This window comes from Mustelus asterias, unplaced genomic scaffold (assembly GCF_964213995.1).
Source record: "Mustelus asterias unplaced genomic scaffold, sMusAst1.hap1.1 HAP1_SCAFFOLD_2350, whole genome shotgun sequence".
NCBI lineage: Eukaryota > Metazoa > Chordata > Chondrichthyes > Carcharhiniformes > Triakidae > Mustelus > Mustelus asterias.
Window position 1 is genome coordinate 49,631 of NW_027592295.1, and position 8,607 is coordinate 58,237.

The 8,607-nt window shown below is 43.8% G+C and overlaps 1 pseudogene; it reads right to left on the bottom strand.

Moving 5' to 3' along the window:
• Positions 1-4,931: 4,931 nt before the first annotated feature.
• LOC144489606 (UDP-glucuronosyltransferase 2A2 pseudogene) lies at positions 4,932-5,584 on the bottom strand (annotated as a pseudogene).
• Positions 5,585-8,607: the final 3,023 nt, after the last annotated feature.

The window sequence follows — 8,607 nt, forward strand, 5'->3', positions numbered from 1 at the left end:
TATGCTTGCTAGTACAGAACTTCATTATTGCTGAGTAAGGAGACTTCTGCTGAAGCTTTTCATCTTTGTTAACCTTCCAATTTCAGGGTAATTTGAGGTTGGCCGAGACTTTTCAGGTCTCAAAGTGGTGGCCTTGGCCCCATACGTGCAATACATGGCGAGCCAATCATTCACTTGAACATTTGATGCTGAAATACAATGCATCAAAGCTTTTCTGCAGGGCAATGCTTATCTGAAACAGATCATTGCTTAAAAATAAGGGGCCTTCCATTTAAGATGGTGATGAGGAGGAATTTCTTCTCTCAGAGGGTCATTCATCTTTGGAATTCTCTTCCCCAGGAAGCATGAAAACTGGGTCATTGAATATACGCGAGGCTAAAAGGGAAGTTAAGAGAAATTGAGATGAGGCAAGAAATTGGAGTTAAGGCCACAATGAGATCAGCCATGACCTCATTGAACGGCAGAGGATGCACTTCTGTTCCTCATTATGATCTTATTACAGAAAGCCAATTCCTGCAAATCGCAAGAGTGGCAGCAAATTAACCTAAATATCATCTGTGTATGTTCAACATGTGCTTTACTGAGTTGGGCTTTACTGAGTCATCCAATGTCAGTGGACATCACCAGTATGGACGGAGAAAGAATGACTACAACAATGATTTTAACAACAATAATGGCAATATTAGCTTTAAAAGGGCTATTCTGGCTGAGAGTTAAACATGCTGGGATTTTTGGTCAACTTATAATTAAAACCAGATGCAAGCCGCAAAGTGGCTTTGAGTCAGAACCTGGTTTGGGAATTGTGATCTGAGCTTCCTGTGTTGACCAAAATGGAAGGTTGTTTACATTGACTGAGACTTAATGACATCAAGTTAATGGGTTGTGTGTGGAATACATGCAATCTGAACCAAGCATAATGGCATTGTTCACAAATAATTTCATTGGCTGTTCAAGTCATGTGATCAGTTTCCAGTTACACAATTGGCTGGATGCCAGAGAAGGTTAACTGTTTAAAAAAGGAGGTAAACAAAAGGAGGGTAACTATAGGTTGGTTAGCTTAACTTCTGTAGTAGGGAAAATGCTTGAATCTATCAAGGAAGAAATAGTGAGACATCTAGATATAAATTGTCCCATTGGTAAGATGCAGCATGGGTTCATGAAGGGTAAGTCATGTTTGACTAATTTGGTGGAATTCTTTCAGAACATCACGTGCGCAGTGGACAATGGAGAACCCGTGGATGTGGTGTATCTGAATTTTCAGAAGGCATTTGACAAGGTGCCGCACCAAAGACTGCTGCAGATAAAGGTGCACGGTGCTACGGGTAACGTATTAGCATGGATATAGGATTGGTTAACTAACAGAAAGCAAAGAGTGGGGGTAAATGGGTGTTTTTCTGGTTCACGATCAGTGACTAGTGGTGTGCCTCAGGGATCAGTGTTGGGACCGCAATTGTTTACGATTTACATAGATGATTTGGAGTTGGGGACCAAGTGTAGTGTGTCAAAATTCGCAGATGACACGAAGATGAGTGGGAGAGCAAAATGTGCAGAGAACACAAAGTCTGCAAAGGGATATACATATTCTAAGTGAGTGGGTGAGGGTCTGGCAGATGGAGTACAATGTTGGTAAATGTGAGGTCATCCATTTTGGTAGGAATAACAGCAAAATGGACTATTATTTAAATGGTAAAAAATTGCAGCATGCTGCTGTGCAGAGGGACCTGGGTGTCCTTGTGCACGAATCACAAGGAGTTGATTTGCAGGTGCAGCAGGTTGATGGTGCTCCCCTAGACCCTCAGGGCCCAGCTCCGGAGGCCCACGCTGGTTAGTGCCAGCACCAAAGCCTGCCTGGTGCATTTCCCACTGGAGAGGTAGTGAATGGGCCCTCAAACCTGTTAATTGCATTACAATTAGTGGGTTTGCATAATTATTGGGTTGCCACCCACTGAGGGTGGGAATCCAATCAGACTGGCGAAGCAGGGCAGGTGAATCCTGACAGCCTTCATGGCAGGCGAGATTTTTGGCTGACACCCCATTAAGCAGGGCATTGGGAATCCTCGCTGGCCATCTGACAAATGCGGTGAATCGTCCCTTTGTCCCTCAAAATCCCTCATCAATTAAAACTCCCCTTAACTCTCTCCGCTTCAAGCTAGATAATGCCAACTTCCCTCGTCTCTCCACATGGCTGAAGTCCCTCATTCCTGGTATCATTCCAATTAAACCCAATCCTGTCCTTGCCTAATTTGGATCACTGGACACAAACCCAGGAGCCTTGGCCAATTTGACTTGACTAATCCAAGGTCACATTCAGACCTCATTAGGGTACAAATTATATTGATATCTGTGTTGTATTGAAGGTTTAAATGTTCCTGAAAGGCAATGAGGCAAAGTGCAAAGTGCAATTTTCTGCTGTAGCTGAAATATCTTCTACTCCTCGCAGAATATTTAAGAACAATCACTTATAAAATCTATTCATTTTATACACTAATATAACAATGTAGTTACTTTATGATCTTCAACAGCATTACATAATCAGGTTGTTTTAATAACTATTGAATAATCCTAAACAACAAATTCAAAAATGTTTCTGTATTGAAACACAGGAACAAGAATAAGCAATCAGGCACTTGAGCTTAGGTATTTTGAGGTATTAAGAACATGATGGCACATTTGAAAACATCAAAGTACAATAAACCTCTACTTTAGTAATCTTAGCTGAGCGCTGAACGTTGACCAGGACACCAGGTAGTCCTGCTCTTTTTTGAAATACATAGTGACATAATGCAAACACTGGCTGCAGTGATCCTGGTAAGGAGTCTCACAACACCAGGTTAAAGTCCAACAGGTTCATTTGGTAGCAAACGCCACTAGCTTTCGGAGCGCTGCTCCTTTGTCAGGTGAGTGGGAGATCTGCTCATAAACAGCAAACAGGGCATATAAAGACACAAACTCAATTTACAGAATAATGAATAATGATTGGAATGCAAGTCTTTACAGCTAATCAAGTATTAAAGGTACAGACAATGTGAGTGGAGAGAGCATTAGCACAGGTTAAAGAGATGTGTATTGTCTCCAGACAGGACAGCCAGTGAGACTTTGCAAGTCCAGGCAAGTTGTGGGAGTTACAGATGGTGTGACATGAACCCAAGATCCCGGTTGAGGCCGTCCTCATGTGTGCAAGAACCTGGCTATCAGTCTCTGCTCAGCGGCTCTGCGCTGTCGTGTGTCGTGAAGGCCGCCTTGGAGAATGCTTACCCGAATATCAGAGGCCGAATGCCCGTGACCGCTGAAGTGCTCCCCAACAGGAAGAGAACAGTCTTGCCTGGTGATTGTCGAGTGGTGTTCATTCATCCATTGTCGTAGCATCTGCATGGTTTCCCCAATGTACCATGCCTCGGGACATCCTTTCCTGCAGTGTATCAGGTAGACAATGTTGGCCGAGTTGCAAGAGTATGTACCGTGTACCTGGTGGATGGAGTTCTCACGTGAGATGATGGCATCCGTGACGATGATCCGGCACGTCTTGCAGCGGTTGCTGTGGCAGGGTTGTGTGGTGTCGTGGTCCCTGTTCTCCTGAAGGCTGGGTAGTTTGCTGCGGACAATGGTCTGTTTGAGGTTGTGCGGTTGTTTGAAGGCAAGGAGTGGGGGTGTGGGGATGGCCTTGGCGAGATGTTCGTCTTCATCAATGACATGTTGAAGGTTCCGGAGGAGATGTCGTAGCTTCTCAGCTCCAGGGGAGTATTGGACGACGAAGGGTACTCTGTCCACCGTGTCCCGTGTTTGTCTTCTGAGGAGGTCGGTACGGTTTTTCGCTGTGGCGCGTCGGAACTGTCGATCGATGAGTCGAGTGCCATATCCTGTTCTTATGAGGGCATAACAGGATATGGCTTCAGCGGTCACGGGCATTCGGCCTCTGATCTTCGGGTAGGCGTTCTCCAAGGCGACCTTCACAACACACGACAGCGCAGAGTCGCTGAGCAGAGACTGATAGCCAAGTTCTGCACACATGAGGACGGCCTCAACCGGGATCTTGGGTTCATGCCACACTATCTGTAACTCCCACAACTTGCCTGGACTTGCAAAGTCTCACTGGCTGTCCTGTCTGGAGACAATACACATCTCTTTAACCTGTGTTAATGCTCCCTCCACTCACGTTGTCTGTGCCTTTAAGACTTGATTAGCTGTAAAGACTCGCATTCCAATCATTATTCATTATTCTGTAAATTGAGTTTGTGTCTTTATATGCCCTGTTTGCTGTTTATGAGCAGATCTCCCACTCACCTGACGAAGGAGCAGCGCTCCGAAAGCTAGTGGCGTTTGCTACCAAATGAACCTGTTGGACTTTAACCTGGTTTTGTTAGACTCCTTACTGTGTTTACCCCAGTCCAATGCCAGCATCTCCACATCATGCAGTGATCCTGACATTGTAATTAGCCATTGTCCTCAACGGGCCACAGGCATCTCCCATCAATATAGAGAGATAAATATAGCGTGAGGGGCACTAGTCTCTAAGTGTGCAGCAGGCCAAATAGGGATGGCCTCCATGAACTACAGTAGCCGGCACATGGATTGAACCGATGACAATTACATCAGTTTGAATCATACTGTAGCCATCTAGCTAACCTATCCCATGAACATTTCTTACATTAGAAAGTCACTTTGCTACAAAAACACTTTAAAATGCTTTGCAATGTCCTGAGGTTGTTAAAGGTGCTACGTAAATGCAATTTTTTAGTTATAGATTGCAACCATCAATCAGCTTGTTTGCTGGTATCCATAAATCTATTTAAATTGACCAGGTTACACCTCTTCACAAGCCTTTAAAACTTTGCTGAACTTATGGAACTGGCGAGCAGAAATAGCTGTGATTCCAAAAGCTACAAGTAACTTTACTATCACTTTAATAAGGGGAAATGCACTTTCCAACTCATCTAAAATTCACTGTAATGCAAGTCCCAGTCATGCCAAAACTGGTTGCACACCCAAGCATACATGAGAGAGTAAAGAACATTTTGAAATCTCTCAATAAAAGTCATTTTGTTACAAAACTCTGGCATAGAAACAGGTACATAGGAAGCAGGAGCTGGGATTTGTCCACAGAGCCTCTCCGCAGTAAATCCTAGAGAGAATCTCAGTGAAAATGAAGGGAATTCCCAGCTTCATAACCAGAAGATCACTGCAATAATGTACACAGTCAACCAGCAGGACTTTAAATGTTGACCCTTGCAGTTTTTGCAGCAGTTTGTGGTTCTTTATTATTCCAACACAAATCTGTTGGATCAGTTTTGTTCCTTTTGCGATTATCGGAGAGAATTTTCTGTATCTGCCCCAATAGGATAAATGAGGTTTCTCGTGAATTGGAGAATATTCTTCATAACTTCATTGTATGTCTCATTCTTAAATGGCACTTCAAATATGGCAAATTTCATGGTTGATGCTGAGAATAGTTAATGTAAAGTGCAACTGTATGTATAGCCACAGTAACATCATGACCCCTCTCAATCAGCTCCTCAATAATGGGTTTTAAATTAATCCAGTGACTGCCTTCCGCAGGGCAGATCCCCAGATTGTCACCAGTAACACTCTGGAGAAAAGAAACACTACAAACGGATACCAGAGCTGCATAATGTCCAGCAGGAATGGCTCAGAATGGTAGATCTACACTAACTCCTTGAATCACTCCTTTACATTCACAGCAGAAAGCTGCTCCTATAGTATGGGTCAGAACAAACAAATCTATTTATCTGCAGGATTTTGACCCTTCCAGAGATAAAGTTCACTTTGGCTTTATGAAATGGTAGTAAGTTCAAAAGCCTGGCCTGGCATGAGAAATATTGAATTTAGATTCAGATTCAACAGTAACAAAGTTTACAAAATGAATTAGATATATACTTGAAAAGAAACATTATCTTAAAGAGAAAAGACAAGGGCTTTAAAGTTTATTTATTAGTCAAAGTAAGGCTTACATTAACACTGCAATGAAGTTACTGTGAAATTCCCCTCGTCGCCACACTCCGGCACGTGTTCCGGTCAATGCACCTAACCAGCATGTCTTGTGCTGTGAGATGAATTGCTCACTCTTTTAAAGAACCAACACAGGCATGATGGCTCCACAGTGGTTGTAGGATCAGAATCCCCTCCAACTGGACTATTATTAAATATAAAGTCACAAAAGCTTCATGGACATAAACACTGCAAACAAAAAGGCCAAACCTTAACACACAGAGACAGACTGTACTGTAATCTTCAAAGCATGCCAATACCAAAATCAAGTCAGTTCTATATAAAGAGACTGGGACAGTATCATCTCAAAAAGACAATGACCATCAGAAAATACAATTAAAGAAACTTGTAGAACATCAGAGTTGATGGCCCCAGAGAACAACCATCATGCAGACAAACTTGGGAGCCAGATATATCACACCAGAAAGGACAAATTAAAGGTGACGTGTTTTGGTAGATCCAATTCAGGTGGGAGCTATAAAATAAATGGCAGAACCACCAGGAGTATAGACACACACAGAGATCTGGGAGTACAGGTCCACAGATCCTTAAAAGTGGCAGCACAGGTAGAAAAGGTGATCAAGAAAGCATGTGGCATGCTTGCCTTCATTGACTGGGACTTCGAGTATAAAAGTTGGCAAATTATGTTGCAGTTGTATAAAACGTTGGTTAGGCCACATTTAGAATAGTGTGTCCAATTCTGGTCACCACACTATCAGGACATGGTGGCTTTGGAGAGAGTACAGAAAAGGTTTACCAGGATATTGCCTGGTATGGAAGGTACAAATGTGAGGTAATGCATTTTGGAAGGTCTAATACAGGTAGGAAATATACAGTAAATGGCAGTACCCTTAAGAATATTGATAGGCAAAGGGATCTGGGTGTACAGGTACACAGGTCATCGCAGGTGGCAATGCAGGTGGAGAAGGTAGTCAAGAAGGCATACGGCATGCTTGCCTTCATCAGCCGGGGTATTGAGTTTAAAAATTGGCAAGTCATGTTGCAGCTTTATAGAACCTTAGGCCGCACTTGGAGTAAAGTGTTCAATTCTAGACACCACACTACCAGAAGGATGTGGAGGCTTTGGAGAGGGTACAGAAAAGATTTACCAGGATGTTGCCTGGTATGGAGGGCATTAGCTATGAGGAGAGGTTGGAGAAACTTGGTTTGTTCTCACTGGAGTGATGGAGGTTATGGGGAGACCTGATAGAAGTCTACAAGGGGTATGGAGAGAGTGGATAGTCAGAAGCTTTTTCCCAGGGTGGAAGAGTCAATTACTAGGGGGCATAGGTTTAAGGTGCGAGGGGCAAGGTTTAAAGGAGATGTACGAGGCAGATTTTTTACACAGAGAGTGGTGGGTGCCTGGAACTCGTTGCCGGGGGAGGTAGTGGAAGTGAAGACGGTAGTGACTTTTAAGGGGCGTCTTGACAAGTACATGACTGAGATGGGAATAGAGGGATATGTTCCCTGGAAGGGTAGAGGGTTTTAGTTACGTCGGGCAGCATGGTCGGTGCAGGCTTGGAGGGCCGAAGGGCCTGTTCCTATGCTGTAATTTTCTTTGTTCCTTGAATTAGCTATGATGAGAAATTGAATAAACTGGGGTTGTTCTCCCTGGAAAGAAGGCTGAGGTGCAACCTGACAAAAGTTTATAAAATTAAGAGGGGCATAGATAAGGTGAACAGTGGAAGATTTTTCCCAGGGCAAAAATGACCATCACAAGGGGGCACAAGTTCGAGGTAAGGGGGAAAATGTTCAGTAGAGATGTGTGAGGCCAGTTTTTTACACAGAGGCTGGTGGGGGCCTGGAATGCACTGCCAAGTGAGGTGGTTGAGACAAACAGGTTAGCAATATTTAAGACTTATCTGGACAGGCACAGGAACATGTGGGGTATAGAGGGATGCAGACGGTTGATCTAGGTAGGACAATGTGATGACGTAGGCTTGGTGGGCTGAATGGCCTGTTCCTGTGCTGTACTTAGAAGGGTCTTTTTCCGGCTGGAGGTCTGTGACCAGTGGTGTTCCGCAGGGCTCTGTACTGGGACCTCTGCTATTTGTGATATATATAAATGATTTGGAAGAAGGTGTAACTGGTGTAATCAGCAAGTTTGCGGATGACATGAAGATGGCTGGACTTGCGGATAGCGAAGAGCATTGTCGGGCAATACAGCAGGATATAGATAGGCTGGGAAATTGGGCGGAGAGGTGGCAGATGGAGTTTAATCCGGATAAATGCGAAGTGATGCATTTTGGAAGAAATAATGTAGGGAAGAGTTATACAATAAATGGCAGAGTCATCAGGAGTACAGAAACACAGAGGGACCTAGGTGTGCAAGTCCACAAATCCTTGAAGGTGGCAACACAGGTGGAGAAGGTGGTGAAGAAGGCATATGGTATGCTTGCCTTCATAGGACGGGGTATAGAGTATAAAAGCTGGAGTCTGATGATGCAGCTGTACAGAACGCTGAGTGTGCCAGCCCATGTGTGTATTTTTGGCGGGGGGGCCTATTGAATCATTAGTTCAATAACTGACACTCCAATGTGTTCACCTTTAATTGTAGAGGTCTGTTCTGCTGCTAATTAAACCAAGGATAGGACTGTTGTGCCT